General features: G+C 40.4%; 1 protein-coding gene across 1 annotated transcript in view; it reads right to left on the bottom strand.

Annotated features, from left to right (window-relative positions):
- CSMD1 (CUB and Sushi multiple domains 1) overlaps positions 1–24,134 on the bottom strand; it is a 1,985,846-nt gene that overhangs the window by 826,855 nt on the left and 1,134,857 nt on the right. The window lies entirely within an intron of this gene.

Genomic DNA, 24,134 nt, shown 5'->3' with positions numbered 1-24,134 from the left:
GCCACCAGGGAAGCCCTGCCAGGCTCCTCTGTCCATGGACTTCTCTAGGCAAGAATAGTGGAGTATGTAACCATCCCCTTTTCCAGGGGATCTTCACAACCCAGGGATTGAACCCAGTTCTCTTGGATTGCAGGCAGATTCTTATTCTTTTAGGGTAGATTTTCTCTTCCTTTTTTTAAAAAATTAATTTACTTTAATTGGAGGATAATTACAATATTGAGATGCTTTTTGCCGTATATCAACATGAATCAGCCATGGGTACACATCATGGGTCCCCCCATCCTGAATCCTCCCCCAGCTCCCTCCTTACCCCTCCCCCTGCGTTGTCTCAGACCACTGGCTTTGAGTGCCCTTCTTCATGCATCGAACTTGCACTGGTCATCTATTTTACATATGGTAATATACATGTTTCAATGCTATTCTCTCAAATCATCCCACCCTCGCCTTCTCCCACAGAGTCCAAAAGTCTGTTCTTTACATCTGTGTCTCTTTTACTGCCGTACATGTAGGATCGTCATCACTGCAGGCAGATTCTTTTCTGTCTGAGCCACCAGGGGATCCTTCTCTATAGTCCAGGAAAAGTGAATAGTATAGTACAGGAAAGTGAATCAGTTATGTGTACACGTATATCCCCTCTTTTTTATTTTATTTTTTAGATTCTTTCCTCATACAGGTCATTATAGAATATTCAGTAGAGTTCCCTACTGTATAGCACAGAGAACTCTACTCAATACTCTGTAGTGAGGAAAGAATCCAAAAAAGAGGGGACATATGCATATGTATAACTGATTCACTTTCCTCTAAAGCAGAAACTAACACAACATTGAAAATCAACTCCAACATTGTTTTTAACAAAAGCATGATTCAGGCACTTAAGTAAAATCTGCTTGACTAGTATAATTTGGGAGTACCATGTACCTGTCCAGGAAGTTAGTTATACTTCTGTGTCATTATTTTTCTAGAATGCTACCTTTACTAGCTCTCCAGCTGTGGGAAAATTATCTTTTCTGATCCTTGAATATCTCAGCATTTAGTTGTGTTCTTGACATAGAGGTGCTGTAGGTCATGATTTACTGCTTAATAAGTTACTTAATGTCTTCCTGGTAGCAAAATTATAATTCTTTTTGCATGGAAAAATGCATGCATGCACCTATGTACATGTGTGTTACATGCATATTGTATATTTTGTGTCAATATGTCAAAAATACTCTGTAGTCACAGATATAGAGAGCAGACTTATGGACATGGTTGGGGGGAGGAGAGGGTGAGATATATAGAGAGTAACATAGAAATTTGCATTTCCTCAGGTAAACTGGAGAGCCACGGGGAATTTGCAATATGATTCAAGGAACTCAAACAGGGGTCCTGCGTCAACCTGGAGGGGAGGGGTGGGGAGGGGGATGGGAGGGAGTTTCAAGAGGGAGGGCACATATGTATACTCATGGCCGATTCATGTTGATGATTGCAGAAATCAACAAAATTCTGTTAAGCAATTATCCTTCAATTAAAAAAAAGAAGTCAGCTTCTGGGCCAATCCACTATTATGACCAAAGATGAGATTCTTTATTATGAAATAAATATCTTACTGACCACTTCAAAAAAAGTACTGTGTGGTCAAATCTAAACTGAGATGGACTCAGATGTGTTAAGATAAACTAATGATACTCTGTACACATAAAGCATTCATCCATTGGAGCAAATGCCAACACATGTGGAAGAAATTGTTTACTATGTCGCTGAGGGCAGTGTCCCAGGTGGACTCTGCATGTGTGCCAGTGACAGAGCCGGATGGGTAAGGACGAGGAAGAAGCTGGCCCTCCCCCATCTAAGGCCTGTTTTGTTATTTTCCGTTGATGCCCCTTTAAAAATCACACAGTCATTAGAAATGTATTCATTTCCATCCACTGGTTTCATGGGTGGCAAAGCTCAGACTTTCTGTGTAGAGATCCAAATTTTTAGAGATCTCATGGATTACAGGAGGTTATGAATGGCTAGTTCCTATGCCACAAAGAAAAGAATGTAGCCTGTGGAACAGGGCACATTTTACTCTGAATTAGCCCTGGCTTATTTCGTTAGAGGCGAGGGTGACGATCTCATGGCAGGCAGTGGTCTATTTACCTTTATATCGTTATCAGTGACATAGTGCTAGGTATATGGTACAACTTAATGTATTTGTTCAATGAATTAGACTTTTACTGAAGATGGGTGGGTAGGTTGATTCTGTATTAAAATCACTGACCACTGTGTATGACATGTGACAATGTGTGATATATGTAAGATTGTAAGGTTTTTTATTGGGGTACAATTGCTTTACAATGCTGCGCTAGTTCCTGCTTACAGGAAATCTGCTTATATCCACCTAGAGATATAAAGCAAGCTCCTTGGGGTTCCACTCATATCCAGGATGAGAACCCATGTCTTCTGCTCTAGTTCATATGCCCCCCAAAGTAGAGCCTCTGTTGTCTCTTGACAAGGGCTCCAAGTACATGTTTGTATATTTCATATAACTTTCACATCTAGTGATGCAAAGACTTAGCAAGTCTGACTGTTAATAACTCAGTTTGAGACTTAGATTTAACATGATACATTATAGTAACCAAGAACACTATCATGGAGAGTGTGTAGTCATAGAAAATTTTTCAATTTTGTCTAATAACCACAAATATACATAAGTATATTATTGATAAGGAAATTATTAGAAGCAAAAAAAGAATGTTTTATACCCTGGATAGGATCTAAAGCTTAAACTACATCATAACTGATAAAAGTCTTCAAATTAAACTGAATGCAAATGATACCCTCTATCAGAGATGATGATTCATTATTATATATAACAGTTAATTCACACTGGCTTGCTGTGTCTTAAGCCGCATGGTCACCTCTGGACTAATCTCTTCTCTCTCCTCACTGTTCACACTCTCTTTGCCCCTGGATGTTCTTTGCTTGGAAGATTCAAGTGGACAACTTCAGATTGGATAGTTCAAACATAGAACAAATACCAGGTGGTGAAATAGGGAGATGATAATTTCTTAGCTTACACATAGTTGCCAGGAATGGGAGTAAAAGAAGACTCTGTACCTCCCCCAAGGCATGCAATGTACTACACACTATTTCTTCACTTTCCTGCATGTGTATATTATCCATTTGATACAGAGGAAACCCTGAATTGCTTCTATAAGTTTCCCCACAAATGGGAACTCTTTCAGTGTGGCAACAAGAAAAATGTCAGTTCTATCCACACCTCAGAAAGACAAATAGAAACTTAAATATTAGCTAAGTAAAACACCAGCTTATTTTGTTTTAGCTTGGTTTACTCTAAAAATGAAAAATGAAATAAGCAGGAAAATATGTAATCAATGTTTGATTTCTTTCAAATATCCATATCTCTATAATCCATACTGAGCAAAACTTTTAAAAACCTAGGTTCAGTGGGTCCGAGTTGATACATGGAATGGGGCGTGTGGTTTATGTGTTCACTCCCTTCCAACGTCCAGCTGATTCAGTAGCTATTGATATATTCAGTGTCACAAATTTCCTTTTTTGCATTTTCTCACTTGTGGCCAGATAATAATAAGTCAGCTGAACTTAATTCTTCCCTGATAATCAGAAGGGCTATCAGATCAGAGAGAGAGGATCTGAAAGGAAAGTAACTTCATCTATGGTTTTGAAAATGATTCATAATGAAGAACAGTACGGAAGTTCCATTAAAAAAAAAAAAAAAAACTAAACACAAAGCTATCATATGCTCTAGCAATCCCACACCTGGGCATATATTTGGATAAAAACATAGTTCAAAAGGATATATGCACCCCAGTGCACACTGAAGCTCTGTTTACAATAGCCAAGACACTGAAGCAACCTAAATGTCTGCTGCTGCTGCTGCCAAGTCGCTTCAGTCGTGTCTGACTCTTAGCGACCCCATGGACTGCAGCCTAACAGGCTCCTCCGTCCATGGGATTTTCCAGGCAAGAGTGTTGGAGTTGGGTGCCATTGCCTTCTCTGACCTAAATGTCTATTGACAATTGAATGGATGAAGAAGTTGTGGTACTTACATAGAATGGAATATTACTCAGCCATAAAAAGTGAAATTATGCCATTTTCAGCAACCTGGATGGACCTGGAGACTGCCATACTAAGTGAAGTAGATCAGACAGAGAAAGCAAATATCCTATGATATTGCTTATAAGTGAAGTCTGAAAAAATGATACAAATGAATTTATCTACAAAACAGAAATAGAGTCATGGATGTAGAAAACAAACTTATGGTCACCAGGGGAAAGAGTAGGGAGGGATAGGTTGGGAGATTGGGGTTGACATGTTCACACTACTGTATATAAAGCAGATAATGAGTAAGCACCGACTGTATGTGTGTGCGCCCACTTAGTCACTCATGCATGTCCGACTCTTTGCGACCGCATGGACTGTAGTCTACCAGGCTCCTCTGTCCATGGAGGTTCTCCAGGCAAGAATACTTGAGTGGGTTGCCATGTTCTCCTCAAGGGGATCTTCCCGACCCAGGGATGGAACCCAGGTCTCCCACATTGCAGGTAGCTTCTTTATTGTCTGGGCCACCAGGGAAGCCCTGCCAGGCTCCTCTGTCCATGGACTTCTCTAGGCAAGAATAGTGGAGTGTGTAACCATCCCCTTTTCCAGGGGATCTTCACAACCCAGGGATTGAACCCAGTTCTCTTGGATTGCAGGCAGATTCTTATTCTTTTAGGGTAGATTTTCTCTTCCTTTTTTTAAAAAATTAATTTACTTTAATTGGAGGATAATTACAATATTGAGATGCTTTTTGCCGTATATCAACATGAATCAGCCATGGGTACACATCATGGGTCCCCCCATCCTGAATCCTCCCCCAGCTCCCTCCTTACCCCTCCCCCTGTGTTGTCTCAGACCACTGGCTTTGAGTACCCTTCTTCAGGCATCGAACTTGCACTGGTCATCTATTTTACATATGGTAATATACATGTTTCAATGCTATTCTCTCAAATCATCCCACCCTCGCCTTCTCCCAGAGTCCAAAAGTCTGTTCTTTACATCTGTGTCTCTTTTACTGCCGTACATGTAGGATCGTCATCACTGCAGGCAGATTCTTTTCTGTCTGAGCCACCAGGGGATCCTTCTCTATAGTCCAGGAAAAGTGAATAGTATAGTACAGGAAAGTGAATCAGTTATGTGTACACGTATATCCCCTCTTTTTTATTTTATTTTTTAGATTCTTTCCTCATACAGGTCATTATAGAATATTCAGTAGAGTTCCCTACTGTATAGCACAGAGAACTCTACTCAATACTCTGTAGTGAGGAAAGAATCCAAAAAAGAGGGGACATATGCATATGTATAACTGATTCACTTTCCTCTAAAGCAGAAACTAACACAACATTGAAAATCAACTCCAACATTGTTTTTAACAAAACCATGATTCAAGCACTTAAGTAAAATCTGCTTGACTAGTATAATTTGGGAGTACCATGTACCTGTCCAGGAAGTTAGGTATACTTCTGTGTCATTATTTTTCTAGAATGCTACCTTTACTAGCTCTCCAGCTGTGGGAAAATTATCTTTTCTGATCCTTGAATATCTCAGCATTTAGTTGTGTTCTTGACATAGAGGTGCTGTAGGTCATGATTTACTGCTTAATAAGTTACTTAATGTCTTCCTGGTAGCAAAATTATAATTCTCTTTGCATGGGAAAATGCACGTATGCACCTATGAACATGTGTGTTACATGTATATTGTATATTTTGTGTCAATATGTCAAAAATACTCTGTAGTCACAGATACAGAGAACAGACTTATGGACATGGTTGGGGGGAGGAGAGGGTGAGATATATAGAGAGAGTAACATAGAAATTTGCATTACCTCAGGTAAACTGGAGAGCCAAGGGGAATTTGCAATATGATTCAAGGGACTCAAACAGGGGCCCTGCGTCAACCTGGAGGGGAGGGGTGGGGAGGGGGATGGGAGGGAGTTTCAAGAGGGAGGGCACATATGTATACTTATGGCCGATTCATGTTGATGTTTGCAGAAATCAACAAAATTCTGTTAAGCAATTATCCTTCAATTAAAAAAAAGAAGTCAGCTTCTGGGCCAATCCACTATTATGACCAAAGATGAGATTCTTTATTATGAAATAAATATCTTACTGACCACTTCAAAAAAAGTACTGTGTGGTCAAATCTAAACTGAGATGGACTCAGATGTGTTAGGATAAACTAATGATACTCTGTACACATAAAGCATTCATCCATTGGAGCAAATGCCAACACATGTGGAAGAAATTGTTTACTATGTCGCCGAGGGCAGTGTCCCAGGTGGACTCTGCATGTGTGCCAGTGACAGAGCCGGATGGGTAAGGACGAGGAAGAAGCTGGCCCTCCCCCATCTAAGGCCTGTTTTGTTATTTTCCATTGATGCCCCTTTAAAAATCACACAGTCATTAGAAATGTATTCATTTCCATCCACTGGTTTCATGGGTGGCAAAGCTCAGACTTTCTGTGTAGAGATCCAAATTTTTAGAGATCTCATGGATTACAGGAGGTTATGAATGGCTAGTTCCTATGCTACAAAGAAAAGAATGTAGCCTGTGGAACAGGGCACATTTTACTCTGAATTAGCCCTGGCTTATTTCGTTAGAGGTGAGGGTGACGATCTCATGGCAGGCAGTGGTCTATTTACCTTTATATCGTTATCAGTGACATAGTGCTAGGTATATGGTACAACTTAATGTATTTGTTCAATGAATTAGACTTTTACTGAAGATGGGTGGGTAGGTTGATTCTGTATTAAAATCACTGACCACTGTGTATGACATGTGACAATGTGTGATATATGTAAGATTGTAAGGTTTTTTATTGGGGTACAATTGCTTTACAATGCTGCGCTAGTTCCTGCTTACAAAGAGGTAAACCAGCTCTGTGTATACATGCATCCCCTCCCTTTTGGGCCTTGCCACCCCCTTCCGGGTCGCCACAGAGCATCAAGCCGAGCTCCATGTGCTGTTGAATATACGGCAGGTTCCCTCCGGCGCTCTGTTTTACATGTGGTATGTATGGACGTCAGTCCTAATCTCAGTTCACCCACCACCCAGCCCCCGCTGTGTCCACGCATCCATTCTCTACATCTGCATCTCTATAACCTAACAAGCTTATTACTTGAATTCACTTACTGCCATACGCTTCACTATGACTTTTAATACATTCGATCAAGGAACAGAGGAAATTGGATTCAAGAGACCAAGAGGAGCAGCCAAGGGAAGCAATGTAATCTAAGTGCAATTCTATATGAACTGCCTTCTCTTTGCATGCATTGGAGCTCAAATTCGCTTGCCCTATGTATAGACATTAGGTTATAGCTTTCAAACTCTTCCAAAAATACTGAGCCTTAGTTCTTTATTAAGTGTTAGCTGAGTGAAACTATTCCAAATTACTATATAAATGAAGTACTATATGATCAAAGAAGTTTAGGTTTGCAGAATGAGTATTTTTTCCTATGTAAAATTTTCAAATAGTTCACTATTTAGCTGACTTTCCTTATAGCCATGGATGAACCTTGATTTTGCAGAGCTACACAGGCAGGCTGATTTCATTCAGTACTGCTGAGTAGGGCCATGTACCAGTTATCACCCCAAAGGTACTATGTTTTGAGATCTCCCCTTACAAGTCTACAGCACGTGCCTTCTTAACCTGTCATATAAAACCCAAGGAGGAAAAAGGCTTTGCACACAAAGATTTGATTCACAAATCCTCAGCTCCAGATACCAACATAAGTGGGAAAATAGCATTTCCTGAAGACACTTTATCCTAAAATAAAACCTCAGGAAAAACAGTGTCCTTTAGATGGCTGATTATAAGCAGAATAATTCTTCTAATGACTATTATGTGTTTGCGTATCTCTATATTTCTAACAAATTTTCCAGTCTTTTGTGTCTCATTAAATGCAAATGCCATTTTATTTAGCAAATATTCACATTGGATACAAAGCCAATAAACAAAAATCACTTGTATTCTTAAATACTAGCAACAGAAAAATGGAATTTTTAACAATGCCAAAAACCTCAGCATAACCTCAAATCTCTATGAGTAAATTTAAGAAATGACTTGTTAGAACATTACTGAGGCTAGAGAAGACCTAAGATGTGCGGATAGACACCATGTTCATATACAGAGAGGAGACACAATATGGTTTCTGAATCTAGCCATTCTCTACGGATCAATGGGCTGAATCCAATCTTAGCCCAATATCAGCAGAATTTCTTTCTGGTAACAAACTGACAAGTGGAAGGCTAAATATATAAAGGCAAGGGAGAAAGGAAAAGATATACCCGACTGAATGCAACGTTCCAGAGAATAGCAACAAGAAATAAGAAACAATAGAATGGGAAAGACTTGAGATCTCTTCAAGAAAACTGGAAATGTCAAGGGAATGTTTCATTCAAGGACGGGCATGATAAAGGACAGAAACCATAAGGACCTAACAGAAGCAGAAGAGATTAATAAGAGGTGGCAAGAATACACAGAAGAACTGTACCAAAAAGGGGTTAATGTCCCAGATAACCATGATGGTGTGGTTACTCACCTAGAGCCACACATCCTGGAGTAGAAAGTCAAGTGGGCCTTAGGAAACATTGCTGTGAACAAAGCTAGTGGAGGTGATGGAATTCCAGTTGACCTTTTTCAAATCCTAAAAGATGAAGCTGTGAAATTGATGCACTCAATATATCAGCAAATTTAGAAAACTCAGCAGTGGCCACAGGACTGGAAAAGGTCAGTTTTCATTCCAATCCCAAAGAAAGGCAATGCCAAAGAATGCTCAAACTACCACACAATTGCACTCATTTAACATACTATCAAGGTAATTCTCAAAATCCTTCAAGCTAGGTTCCACAGTACATGAACTTAAAACTCCCAGACGTACAAGCTGGATTCAGAAAAGGCAGAGGAACCAGAGATAAAATTGCCAACATTTGTTGGATAATGGAGGAAGAAAGAGAATTTCAGGAAAAAAAATCTACTACTGCTTCATTGACTACACTAAGCCTTTGACTGTGTGGTTCACAAAAGTCTTGAAAATTCTTAAAGACCTATCTCCTGAGAAACCTGTATGCCAGTCAAGAACTGTTATGTCAGTTAGAACTGACATAGAAAAACAGACTGGTTCCAAATTGGGAAAGAAATATGACAAGACTGTATATTGTCACTCTGCATATTTAACATATGCAGAGTACATCACGTGAAATGCCAGGCTAGATGAAGCCCAAGATGGAATTAAGATTGCCAGTAGAAATATCAACAAACCTCAGACATGCAGACATGCAGATAACACCACCCTAATTGCAGAAAGCAAAGAGCAACTAAAGAGCCTCTTGATGAAGGAGAAAGAGGAGAGTGGAAAAGCTAGGTTAAAACTCAACATCCAAAAAAGTAAGATTATGGCATCTGGTCCTATCACTTCATGGCAAATTAAAGAGGAAAAAGTAGAAGCAGTGACAGATTTTATTTTCTTGGGCTCCAGAAACCACTTCAGACAGTGACTTCAGCCATGAAATTAGAAGATACTTGCTCCTTCAAAGAAAAGCTATGACAAACCTAAATAGCATATTAAAAAGTAAAGACCTTATTTTGCCAACAAACGTCCATCTAGTCAAAGCTATAGTTTTTCCACTAGTTATGTACAGATGTGAGAGTTAGACCATAAAAGATGGCTGAGCACTGAAGAATCGATGCTTTTGAACAGTGGTGTTGGAGAAGACTGTTGAGAGTCCCTTGGGCAGCAAGGAGATCAAACCAGTCAATCTTGAAATCAACCCTGAATATTTACTGGAATGATTGATGCTGAAGCTCCAATATTTGGCCACCTGATGCAAAGAGACAACTCATTGGAAAAGACCCTAATGCTGGTAAAGATTGACGGCAGGAGGAAAAGGAGATGACAGGATGAGATGGGTGGATGGCATCACAGACTCAATGGATGTGAGTTTGAGTAAACTCCAGGAGATGGTGAAGGACAGGGAAGGCTGGTGTGCTGCAGTCCATGGGGTCACAAAAAGTCAGAGGTGACTGAGCAAAAACACGAAGTAGATAAAGACTTACTCTGAGGAGCGGAATTCAGGGTCTTACACTGCCAGCTCTCAAGACCGTTATGGCGACTACATATTAAAGTGTGAGTGTGAAGGACCAATGTAAATTCAGATGCAGTTTGTGCAGTTAGGACCCTTTATAGCTTCAGAGAGACTGCAGATCTAGACACAAAATGAAGTGTGCTGAAGTCACACACCAGGGAACTCATTCATAACCTCTGAGGAGGCAAAGGGTTTTCAAACATGAAAGGTATTAATAGTAAAAGAAAAGGCAATAGGTTAGGTCCTATCAAATTTGAGAAACTATTCATCAAAAGACGTTACTGTACAGGATGAGAAAAGATGATCGTCACATTATCAAAGATTTACTTCCAGAAAGTATAAAGAAGGCTCTCAGAAAGAAAAGGACAACCAACAGGGGGAAAAATGGTCGTTAGCTTAAACAGACACTTCTCAGAGAAAGATATTAGATGAGCCAAAACAACAAATATGAAAAGTGATCAACACTGTGAGTCCAAGAAATGACAAGGAAAGCCTCAGTGAAGAGACAGATCCACAGCCAGACCAGAATGACTTAAAATGATGGGACACACCAAACACTGGATAGTCTGTGGAGTTTGGGGACACCTCTTCACTCCTCAGAACTATAATGAGGACTTTTTTCTGCAGCTGTCAGACTGTAAGCTGAACATATTCATACTCTGAATGTATGGAATTCACACTCTTCCTTGGCCAATGTTCAATGGATGCATGTCCATCTCTTCACCTAAGACATGTGCTAGAAGGTCCAAAATGACACAGTTCGTAACTATCAGAGGCAAGAAATTACACTGATGGCCATCAGAATAGATGCATAAATTATGGCATAGTCACAAAACAGAATGCCCTACTGCAATGATAGTGAACACATGTATACCCAACACCAACACAGCCTTGAGTGAAAGGAGCCAGAAACAAGCATGAAATCTATGCTTCACCCTGTATATGATGTGCCCAAACAGGCCAGATCAGCCAGTGCTGCTAGGAGGCAGGAGAATGTTTACTCTTGAGTTGCTATTTAAGATTCAAGGAAGAGTTCCTGAGGGCCTCCTAGGGGGAACTGTTGCTATTTGACCCTGAGCTGAAGTTCCACACATTTTTAAGTTTCTGAAAACTTTGAACTCGAAGTCTAAAGCATGTACACATTTTTGTACACATATCTTATTTTGCAGAACTGATTGAAAGCCTGAAAACATCTGAGAGTAGCTGATACATTGCTTCTGTAAGAAATTTTCTACATTCTTAATATAGGTTATAAAGAATTAAAACTAATACAGAGAATTAAAACTAATACAGTCCTCAGAGTCAAATTTCTAGATTCAAATCCAGGAACTGGGGCTTACTAGGTGACTGAACAATTTATGTAACCACTCTAGTTTTTCTCACAGTACAAATGGAAATAAATTATTTCCTGCCTTGTAAATTTTTTTGTAAGCATTGAATGGATAACAGAAGATTCAGTGTCCAAAACATTTAACAAGTCAATAAGCTTGTGATATCCCAGGTACTATTACACAGCAGTTTTATACATGGTGTGTGTGTATGCATGTGTGCAGTTTCTACATATGCATATATGTGGTTTCTATAAATTTATAATCATTTCAACTACCATTATAATTTAATCCTGAAGATTAATATGCCATTTCATCATTGTATCACACTGAACCAATGCTTTAAAGGAACAGTCTCCAAAAGCCTAAGTCATTGTTGATTTATTGTGAATCATTTATTCACACAGATGTTTATCAGTCAAGTACTGTGTATCATGATATGGTTGCTCTCTTATGATTTGGAAATGATCAACTGGAACCGATCCTTGTAAATCCATAGGGAAGTAGTAGTTTTTAAATTAGGTTATACAGTTCCCTTTATAAGTATTAATCAGAACAAATAAATTTTAACAATTAGATCAGAAAAGAAGAAACTAATGCCCTCTGTACAAAAATATTTATATATATATTGAAATATATAAATCTATTTATTGCAAAGTATATTGTTGTGCTATGTTCACTTGCTCAGTGATGTCCAACTCTTTGCGACCCCATGAACTGTAGCCTGCCAGGCTCCTCTATCCATGGGATTCTCCAGGAAAGAATAGTGGAGTGGGTTGCCATGCCCTTCTCCAGGGGACCTTCCCAGTCCAAGGACCAAACCAGCATCTCCTGCTTCTCCTGAGTTGCAGACAGATTTTTTTTTACCAGCTGAGCCACCAGGGAAGGCCAAGAATACTGGAGTGGGTAGTCTATCCCTTCTCCAGGGGATCTTCCTGATCCAGGAATCAAATTGGGATCTCCTGCATTGCAGGTGGATTCTTTAACAGCTTAGCAACCAGGGAAGCCCATATATGCATATACATATATACTGATACATCAGTGTGAAATAGCCCCATTGAAAGGTCATAATTTACTAAGTATTTTAGTGCTCACAATAAAGAGAGCATTTGTTTCTGTATGATGTTGTCAAATGAAAGTCAATAGCAAAATGAAAGAAGTCCAAAGTCAATTTAATGTTTTTGCCGCTTCCCCAAGAAATTATTTATATGCAATAAACTCATGTGGCTTAAAATTCACTTTTTGAATAGATAAGTTTATTGAACAAGCCATCAATTTTCCTTTTACGTCCCTCTGATGTAAGGAGCCTAAACTCCTTTCTATTTACCATGTAACATCACCTTTTTCATTTGTTACATAAAAGATACTACCTGCATCATGCAAACCTACATCAACAAAGGAAGACAAGTCTTTCCCTGTAAAACTGTTAAGTGCATCACTGCTGCTCCAAGTGGCATGTCTACCAGAGGTCTTGGGCTCGATGGACACGACAGGATCCCAGGGAACAAAATCAGAGCCCCCACTGCTGGGGGCCACACGTTAGCATGACTTCATACTTGACTGTCTCTCTCACACACCCCAACACTAATCAAGATCCCCTGATACACATGGTCCTGGGTCTGCTCACACAGCACAAAAAGACAATTGATTACTTCTGACTTGGTTAAACAGAAGTATTCTCTAATGTTGACCAGCACCTTATGAATATTCTTAAATTATAACTTGCACACATTCCAGCTCATCTGGGAAAAATGTCTGCAACGTTTGGCTTTAACTTGTACAAAATCTGTGAGTAAATGATAATTCCACTTCCACGAACATTCTTTTTGTGCTTCAGTATAGACCAGGTCCTCTACCTTGTCCTCATTTGTATACATCACAATGCCAAGGCCAGGAAACTTGCTACATGAAAATCTGCCTGGTGCTTTCTGAAGGTGTATACATGGTGATTGTTGATGACCACCTCGTTACTAAAGTAATAAGTAATGAAGTTACTCTACTGAAGTTCTATTTATAACCAATAAACTTTGATCTTGAGAATATTGTTTTGCTTCTATGAGAACTTCATGGAGATATATACAAGACCAATTGGCTTTGAATTTGTGGTCCAGTTCTAGTTAAACTAAATGAGGACGTGCTGGAAAGGTAAACAGAAGGTGCTCCCTGAGAAGTGGATGCTGAGTGGTGGACCCCATGGGCAGAGAGCTAGTCGTGTGTGGTCCCCCTGGAGGAGAACTTTTGCCTATCTAGCAGTTCCAAGGATGCTGGCATTCATTCAGCAAGGTATTGGATGTCTGGAATGTGCTAGATACCACTTAGACCCTGAGAATAACAGAGGTGGACAGTACAGAAATCGGACTTGTCCTTCTGATGGACAGTATAAGCAAGAAAGTGGGCAGTTACAATGCAGTGGGATAAACGCCACTACAATTTGGAAAACAATGTCATTTCAACTTGGGAGGGTGAGAACCTACAAGGTTTTGTGGTCAAAGGCTGAGTTAGGACTTCAAGAATGGAGATGGTATTGTGAAGGGGGAGAAAAATACTATAGAGGAAATAAGTTTGGATATCAGCAGAAGGTAGTTCTGAGGGCCTGGCATACTTTCCATAAAGATAACTGAACAATCAACCTAGAAAAGAGAAAACAGGCTCAATGCCAGGATTGGAACCTCTAGAGCTAAAAAAGGGGGTGGGTGAAGGCAAACATCCTCTTGGAGCAAACACGCCCTGTAGTCAGAGCTATCACATCAGGGTCTCACGTCTGGTCATGGAGAAGGATGAGAGGGAGGCAAGAAATTACTCTGTGGGCAAGTGAACTAGAACAGATAGGGAGTGAAGAACCCACATTGAGGGCCAGGACTGTTGGGGGCAAAGAGCCTGCTGTGTGATGTGCCAGATTCTGAGTTTCAGAAAACACCTGCAAAGTGTACCCCAGAGGAAATGAAGAAAACTAGGTTTCCAGTGAGGTTGGTAGGAACAGATGCTATGGTAGGACCAGCACCTTTGGGGAAACAGATAATGGATTGCAGTTGTTCAGAAAAGAGAATTTAACAAATGCCCGTAGATAAAGTTTACTTTAAAAACAGCAGACAAAACATAACCTTGTAATCTAAGAGAAGCTAGGAAACATGTGTGATTTCCAAGAATCCATCAAGTTCATAAAGCAAAGAGTTTCTTGCATACAGCTAACAGAAGCACTGAGCTTTATTAGGAGGTAGCCACAGGCAGGAGAAATGGATGCTTCCTTACGGGAGACTGTTTATTTTATAGCGTTCACAGAAAATCCAGAAGAACCATTAGAATCAGACAGGTGTGTGAGTTATAGAATCAATCTGACCTTTTGGGGGGTTTTGTCAGTATTTATTGGCACACTTAGTGACATTTATATTGTTAAATGAAAATATAAGAGCTTGAAGCTGCCAATGGAATCATTATAAGGACAATATCCGATCACAGGATGCTATAAATCACTTGAACAAAGCAGAAGTGCAAATTTCTACTGTTCAATGATGAAAATAAATTCCTGCAAACTCACTACTTCACCTGCTCTCTCATCAGATGAAGGGAGGAAAGGTTGTGACTCCACCTATGAACTGTAACTGCATAGACTTGTACCCAGCATCTGAACTGGCTGCAATGATCAGCTGTTCCATTGTCCTTCAGCCCACCTACTAACTACCTTTTCCTTTGTTTCCTGCCCTCTAGACTTCCTTGCCCCTTCTTCCCCAAATTCATAGAAATACATATGTGAGTTCATGAATCTGCCCGCACATGACAGAAATCCCCATACATTAATAAACCTTATTTATGGCTGAAAGCTGGTTTCTGCAATCAACAACATAATAAAATTATTTCTGACCTGGCCAATGTTGTTATGGGACAATTTGCTCTTTCACTTGAACTTTTTAAAATATGAATGAATTGGGAGATTTACATTGACACATTTATACTATTGATTCTACATATACGATGGATAACTAATGAGACCCTACCGCATAGCACAGGGAAATCCACTTAATGATCTCTGGTACCTAAATGTGAAGGAAATCCAAAAAAAGAGGGTATATATGTATGGTACAGTAGAAACACAACATTGCAAAGCAAGTATACTCCAATAGAACTTAAAATAAATAAATATGAATGAGGTTTGTTGCTTCTCTACCATTCCGTCATTAATTATAACTTAAGTTATTTAAGTCACAACAGGGCTGAATAAATAAGCACAGAACATTCCAGAATACAACGCTCTTAAGAAGCTTTCAATCTGTACCCTACACAAATCATCACCTTAGTTTAAGACAAAATTCCACTCAAGCCAAGTATCTTAATTCGAGGTTTTTACCAAAACTATGCCAAGTGGGTGAAACTGATGGCATTCGCGAAGAGACTTTCAGCTGCTGAAAGTGTTCACGCTCCTAGAGGTGGTGTCCTCGACTTGGAAGAGCTGCTGGGGATCAGTGTCCTTCACATGCAGAGTGAAGACAGCCCCCCCGCCCCCCGGCGGCCACAGGACATCTCATTCCATGGCCAGCTGACTCTTCCCTGAGGACATTTACGCATAAACACAGAAGACACAGCACAGGATCTTTCTGGATGTGCCCAAGGACATGGCAGCGTCTACTCTGTCTGAAACCTACATGCCTGCTGTGTATGCCCAGACCTGGGGTAGACACTGTTCTCACCCGTGGCTCTCTGCCTGGCTGCACATCGGAAACACCTGGCATTGTGTTACCGACCATGATGCCCAGACTCCCTACCAAGCTAATCAGATCAGAATCTCTGTAGGACTGGGAAAGGGGATTTTTTTTTTAATCTTCCCAGGGAATTATAACATGAATGTAGAGTTAAGAACACTGTTCTAGACCCACAGTTTTGATCTGGGATGGAAAGACAGGGATTTATGTCACCTGCCAGTGGACACATGTCTGTGTACTGTTAGAAAAGGCATTCTGCTTCTATGTGCCTCGGACTCTTCATGTGTGCAAAAGGATTAGAAAGGTGAGCTCTCTCCCATGATTCTATGCAAGGTGAGTGAAATACAGAGAACCCACTTGGTAAAAATTACAAATTATGAAAATAGTGCTTTTTAATGATAGTAATGCTTGTTAAGATTATTATCTGATTATCAAATAAGCCAAATTTCTGGCAGCAAACTTGAAAGCTGAAGAAATTGGAAAATAGGTTATAGTTATTATTCTCTGATACTATGAAATTAAAAATAAATGGTCTTTTATCTGAGTGAGGTGACATGGATAAATTATGTTACTTGTACATTTACCATGTTGTAAAAATGTTACCACATCTAACCTAAAATCTTCAAAGCCTAAAGATCCATTTAGGGTAGAAAGATGTGATGACCAGCCTCATACACCTGAGTCCTTGTTAGCAGGAGTCTGACAACCTGGGTTCCCAGGCAAAGATTTCTATCTGGATTCAAAGGATGGTGACTATTCCGTTGGGTGAACTGTCAACAAGCTGATAGAGAAGCTTATTTCCTTCCACACTTCTTTTACCTTTATGCAAAGTTCATGTGCAAAATGCATAATTAAAAAGGAGTGTCATTTAGGAGATGATTATCAGCGAGTTTGAATGAAGCATGCTGCGTGCTGCTCACACCCCCCGGTGACCTTGCCAGGACTCTTGTATCAAGTGCCCAGCTGGAGAAAACTGAGCTAATAATGGCCCAGCTGCATAGTCTAACGAGATCTTTGTGATACAAGCAAGGTCAAGTGCTCTATCACGCAGCGCATTAATCTCATTGCGCACCCAGAGAGAAAGGGACTGAGGGGCGCCGGTGCTGGCTGGAACGCTGGGCATGTCCCAGCCCCCAGGATGGTGAGCGCGACTTCGAGAGGGACATGAATAGCACTTCTAAACACAGCTGAGAAAGACTGTTCTAGAAATAAGGCCTGTGTGTATCCATTTCAATATTCAGTGTTCAACCAATGATTTCTATCATGTAATTAAAAGTGTATCTTTACACCATTTAGTTTTATATTTATAAATTCAATGTCATTAATTGCATTCTTTTTGAGAGTTCTCTTATGAACAAATGTCCTTATAAACCCAAACAACTGCCACACTTAATGTAATTCTATAAAACAATTGTAGAAAGTGCTTAATAGACTATGTTTTATCTCCTGATCACCAATGTATTGGATTCTATAAATTAGAAGGTTGATTTCTAATATTTCATAAAACAAACCTCAAGATCTGGAGAATAAAATGAAGACTGATACTAAGCTTTCAGATTTCTTCAAGACTGGTTTAGAAACCATCATGAAAATAAACAAAAGCAACAAACCATAGAAATTCAGTTAAATGATGAATTTATGAGAGGTTTCCTATTGTAAATGCTGATTTTATAGAAAGCCATTGTCCTTAATTTCAAGGTTTTAAGAAAAAAAAAACTTCAAAGTTTTATGCTATTAAAAATGTTAGTCTTACTTCCTGTGGACTAGTTCCATGGAATTCTCCAGGCCAGAATACTGGAGTGGGTAGCTGTTTCCTTTTCCAGTGGATCTTCCTGACCTAGAAACCAAACCGGGGTCTCCTGCATTGCAGGTGGATTCTTTACCAGCTTAAATACCATGGAAGCCCTATACTTACTTAGCTAAAAAAAAATAGCATATTGTAGAATGTTCCCAATAGATGATACTCTCCTAGCCTTAATGATATATATATATAAAATGCACCTTTAGACCATAAATTCACATAATGAAAAGTCTGCAAAGTGACTGGATGCTGCTTATAATGTGGAACCACCACGTTAGAACTAGCCTGACTTCCCATGAAACTGACCGAGGGGCTGTTGATTACAGTCCCACTGCCCACGGTGGTATCATTCTAAGCATATGAATGACATAAATAAATGTGTGGATGGTCTTCTGTTGTGAAATCTTTATTTCTCTGTTGACTATCTTATGCTCATAAAGTCAAAGCTCAAAGGCACTGAAATTCCAAAAATTCTTTCCGAGTCATTGCATTTTGTGTGGCCTGGTTTCAGGGTGAACTGGGGAATGTGACCATCTACTTCTATAGCTTATTATTGGACATATGGATCATACTTTCTTTTGGAGAGTTTTGAGAACTATGATATCACACATTCCCTAAGAAGGATATGTTTTTAATAACAGACAGGTGACCTTGTTATTATGGACCTAATGTGCAAAGCTATCAGACAATTTACTTATTGGTTGTTATGTTTAATTTACTGGAGACATTTTTTATAATAATGGAGAATTGTGCTCATTCATTCAACAGACTCTCCTTGAGCATTTACTTTTGAGCACGCTGTCAGCTAGAAAGTGGAAAACAAATATAAAGGGAACGTCCGCCTGGGCTTCAAGGACTCCCCTCCTCAAACCCGCCTTGGCAACAAGTGACTCTAATTAGGGAGAGGCTTCCAAGGCCAAAGGCGGTGACCATGGACACTGCCGTGGGCCGGCTGAGGGAAGGAGGGGGATGGTTCTAGCATCTGATGAGGAAAAGCTGTTCAGGCCCCATGCCTACCCAACCCTCCAGGGGCTGGGAGGGGAGCAGGTGCAGGGTCCACTCAGACAGTGGGAAAGTGCACCCACAAAGGGTTCGGGGGCCCCAGCTCACTCAGAGGAGAGAAGGGCACCCCAGGGAGGAAGACTCGCCCTCTGGGAGGGGGTAGCCTTGGAACCTGGATCAGAAAGGCCCTTCCTGGCCTGGAGGGTGGTGTTAAAACCACACCAGGGCTGTCTCAACTCAGCACCCGAAACAAACCATCACAAAAGAGAAGCTTAAACACAGGGAAATATCTCCTCACTGTTCAGAGGACTAGACATCCAAGACCAAGGTGTCGGCAGGGCTGGCTTCCCGGGACCTGGCTCCCGGGGTGTGGACAGACGCTGCCTCCTGCCGGTCCTCCGTGAGTCTGCTCTGGGGAAATACACCTCCACGTGGGCTACCTCTTCTTACGGCGACCCACATATCCTATCGGATTTGCCCCTCCTCCAACTCCATTTAACCTTCATCAGCTCCTTTAAGGGCCCTCTCTGCACACGATCACATTTAGGGGTAACACGGTTCAGTCCATAAGAGCGATCATCACAGGCTTGTAAACTGACAGGAGCAGGCTGAGAGTGGGTTTGGCTAAGGCGTGAAGGGTGGGCCAGAGGGAATTAAATGAAGAGCCACTTAAAAGAGCAAACCCTAATTACTTCACAACATTTCAGTAATTAGCCTCCAACTAATAAAAATAAATGAAAAGAAAAAAAAAAATAAAACAGAATACAATAAAATTTCTAAAATCCAAAAAAAAAAAAAAGAGCAAACCCTAAGCTCCTTTCCTGACCATCAGCAGTGAGGTCCATGCAAACTCTTCTGTGTTCAACTTGCCTGATTCCAGGCCTGCGGCCTCACTAAAAACCTGTTCTGGACCTGAGTAGACCGAGGCTAAGAGGAAAATATACAAAATGCCCGACTTTGTTCAGTCACTAAGTTGTGCTCATTCTTTGGATGGCAGCATGCCAGGTTTCCTGTCCTTCACTTTCTCCCAGAGTTTGCTCAGACTCATGTCTATTGAGCTGGTGATGCTATCCATGCAGCTTAATCTCTGTTGTCCCCTTCTCCTCCTGCCCTCAATCTTTCCCAGCATCAGGGACTTTTCCAATGTCACCTTTTCACATCAGGTGGCCAAAATATTGTAGCTTTAGCCATATATTCATGGTTAACTTAGTGGGGCTTTAAATATATATGTATATATGTGTGCCTGTTTGTGTGTGTGCACATGTATATATATAGGCCACATGGTGGCCTAGGCTGGAGGGAGGATGAGAGACCTTTCTTCAGCTCCAAACTGAGACAGGCTTGCTGCAGCCCTGAGCACAGTGGGCTTTATCTGAGCTTCAGAATCCCTGACTGCCAGCCAGGGGACACAGAAAGTCCACACAGGGTGGGGGAACCTTTGCCTCCTACCCTGGAAGGTCTTGGGAAAGTTGTTCACTTTTAAACCCATGTGAAACAGAAATCACATCAAAAACCATTCTGATGGGACACCTCTAGCTGGGGTTCAGCTGACACAGCTGTGAGCATGGAGAATCCAATCCATGTGGATTGCAGGAGCCGTCCCCAGAATGTTCTGACTGTGGGGCTGGACCAGACGTGACAGCCCTGGTTTCTCAGGCGGGGAGGACTGGATGCGAACACGCTCCACTGTGTCAGGACACTTTGCTTCTCTGAGAAGACAACACCTTTTATCTCTCAAAGGGTACTTTATTCACCTGGTGTTTTTTTTTTTTTTAATAATGATTACATGAACTGAAACAGGTGGCATATTTTCCTGCCCCAGAAAAGGGAGCATGTTTCCAACTCCAAAGTTTAATAAAACTGTTATTAAACTGTAACAGTTTAATAAAACTGTTATTAAACTGTAACAGTTTAATAAAACTGTTATTAAACTGTAACAGTTTAATAAAACTGTTAGATGAGACTTGCCCCCCAAAAGAATTTAAAGGAATAAGTTGGTAGCATTATATAAAGTAGGAAGACTGTCTGATGCTTAAAGTAATGGGGATTTTTGGTCTTGAAAGTTTCTACTACCTAAAATATGGTAACCTGAGTAACTATGATCTAAATGCTCCTCTTCACTAAGTACATAAGTTTAGAGGAGGAAAAGCAGCTTTTGTTGAGTCTCGAATGGACTGGATGGACTGCTCTCATATAATTCTCCCAACAGTATGTGGAATAAACATTATGGACCTTTGCTAAGTAAGGAAGCGAAGCCCACTCTGAGCTGAGCAGGTTTCTGAAGCTGGGTCTCTCTGATTCTACAACCTACTCACTCTCCAGGGACGTTCCAGCCCACATCTCTAGACACCCCAGACTAGCATCCATGCAGCACACTTCTGTCCTGAGACTGAATCCAGATCTATAACTTCATCCCTGGTGATGCAGGAGATACATGTAAACCTTGCTTCCCTCATCTGTAAACCTAGTACAAGGTGCACAGTAAAGGCTGGCTATTGATATGCTTATTATTTCTGTATATGATTTACAAAATTATCAGAATACCAAATTCTTAAGAAGTATTTGAACATATCCAATTAGTTTCCTAAAGCTTAGACTGCAAGGAGACCAAATTAGTCAATCCTAAAGGAAATCCTCCCTGAATATTCATTGGAAAGGCTGATGCTGAAGCTGAAACTCCAATACTTTGGCCACCTGATGTGAAGACCTGACTCATTGGAAAAGACCCTGATGCTGGGAAAGATGGAGGGCAGAAGGAGAGGGGGTGACAGAGGATGAGATGGTTGGATGGCATCACTGACCCAATGGTCATGAGTTTGATAAAACTCCAGGAGATAGTGGAGGACAGGGAAACCTGGCGTGCTACAGTCCATGGGGTCACAAGAGTCGGACATGACTTAACAATTGGATAGCAAGAAATATTAGCAACATGGGAGCAGCAAAAACTAGTAATAGAGGTCAAGTTTGTGTAACATTTCATTGCATATGTGCTGAAAAGTACTTCTTTGCATGAAGGCAACACGTGTGTGTGTGTGTGTGTGTGTGTGTGTGTATGTATTCAAAGATAATATTTGCAAGTGAAAGGTAAATATATGATGCCTCTAGCCTTCTTCAAATGTGCGGCCACATTTTATAAGGTTAAACCAAATAGTCGAGGTCAAGCATTTACTCAGACATCTGAACATTCAATAAGCCAGCACATCAGCTCCACATCACTCACCTATAATTGCTAAAAAGGAAACCTGTCTTCAACCTCCCTTTTCAAGAAGATGTGTAGGGGGAAATTCTCTGCTTTTTATATCTTAGCATTCACCTGCACAGATCAAGAGAGGATTATTTCCCCAAAGCTAATGAAGCTTGAACTTCAGAGCCCGTCCTTTATGCAGGTGCATCGAGGTTCTGGAAACTGACCTACAGCATGTGCCTAGAATTCTCTGATTGGGGAATTTTGCAACAATAATAATTTTAAGTTCAACTGGGTAAGGCCATTCTCTCTCTTCTCTATTCTCCCTCTGGATATTTCACCACTGGTGCTGGGCATGGCATGGGGCTTTTGGGATGGGGTCCGTCTAAAGGGAAATTCAAGGTCACTTATGTCAGCCTGTTTATACAGTTTCCATCATGTCTATCTATAATTATCAATCATCATTCCAAAACAATGTGTGTGGTTGGTTCTGTGAACACAGTGGGGGTCACAGCACTGGATGCTGAGACAGAGGTGTTATGGACCGTATTCTAACTGCCAGCCCTGGAAGGGGGTGGGCGGTGGAAGTGGGACAAAGTTTGGTAGATAAGGACAAAGTTAGACTCTAGATGCTTGACAGAGGTTTTCTCAAGTTAGACCACAATGCTAAAAGTATATGAGCCATTATCAAAATGAATCCTCACTTCAACATACAAGTCATCCATAGTAGTGCCATCTTTAAAACATGTTTTAAAAAGCATCTGACTAAGAAAAGCCCAGATGATCTTTTGATTCTGTCTATAGAAAGAAAAATTACAAAATGATATGCTCACAGGGAAGAGTAACCCCTCAGTATTTCCCCAAAGCTGTAGGAGAATACGTGTTACAGGTGTTCAGGGAGTAAAATGACTAGGGATTTTGTTTTCAGATTTTTTTTTCTGACATTTCTGATGATTACAGTATTTTTTTATCTTTCTAAATATATATAAGTTGTAGAGCTGTCTTGTCTTATTTTAAAGAAAATACTCTCAAACTTAACATAATGGTCATATATGGACATTATATGTTCAATATAATCTATCTTTTTTATTGGTGAGACCCCAAAATTATTACCCTTAGGTTTGCCAAACTCTAGATCAGCCTCTGAAAACTACTAGGGCATTTTGCTATCATGATTCCAAAGAATACAATCCTTCTATTCCATGTGAACTTCAAGAATATTATAAAATCAAACGCATCCCATCTTGTTTCCTTCCTGGGTCCACCCTCTGTAAGTTTCCCTCTGGGCTTTCTCCACTGCTGGTGGCAGCTGGCTATCCCCATGTCATAGGAGAGGTGTCTCTCGTGGTTTTGACATTCATAAAGATCAGTAGATACTTAAGTTTATCCAATTAAAAGGAAACAACTTTGCCCTACATGAGCCTTTCATGATGGAAGTGCAGCTAGCTTTACCATTTACCTGGTTAAAAAATATATAATAAAAATATAATTCTAGGACATTTTTCTCCAAAATATGCACTTAAAATATTCTTCCCACTTTCTCATGGTTTTGTCTGCATTGGGCTATTTAGAGGAAAATAGATGGTCAGTGCTGAGGTCTCAGTAAGAGTCCAGAGTTAATGCTGACAAGAGAGTCTAAGTGAAAAGATTCGCATAAATCCTTTTTCCTGCCTCCAACCATAGGAATGATGTAGTTGATTAACTAGAATCACCCAGGAAATCGACTTCTAAACACCCACTGGAGGTGCACATGGCTTTGAAATAGGTAGGTGCCCTGATTGGATCCAATGACAACAGTTTCCTTTACTTCTGTTAAAAAGACTGTTATCTTCACACCTCTCTTATAAGTCCTAAAAAAATTATACTGGGGTGAGTGGATTTCAAGCCTCTACTGTACAGATGATTTAATTCCCAATATGATGAAGAGGGTCATTAAAAATTCAATCATAAAACGCCCATTTGGCCCAAAACCAGCCTAACAGAGGGCATTTGTGAGGT

Source organism: Odocoileus virginianus, chromosome 32, assembly GCF_023699985.2.
Source record: "Odocoileus virginianus isolate 20LAN1187 ecotype Illinois chromosome 32, Ovbor_1.2, whole genome shotgun sequence".
NCBI lineage: Eukaryota > Metazoa > Chordata > Mammalia > Artiodactyla > Cervidae > Odocoileus > Odocoileus virginianus.
This window is presented reverse-complemented; position numbering and strand designations above follow the sequence as displayed.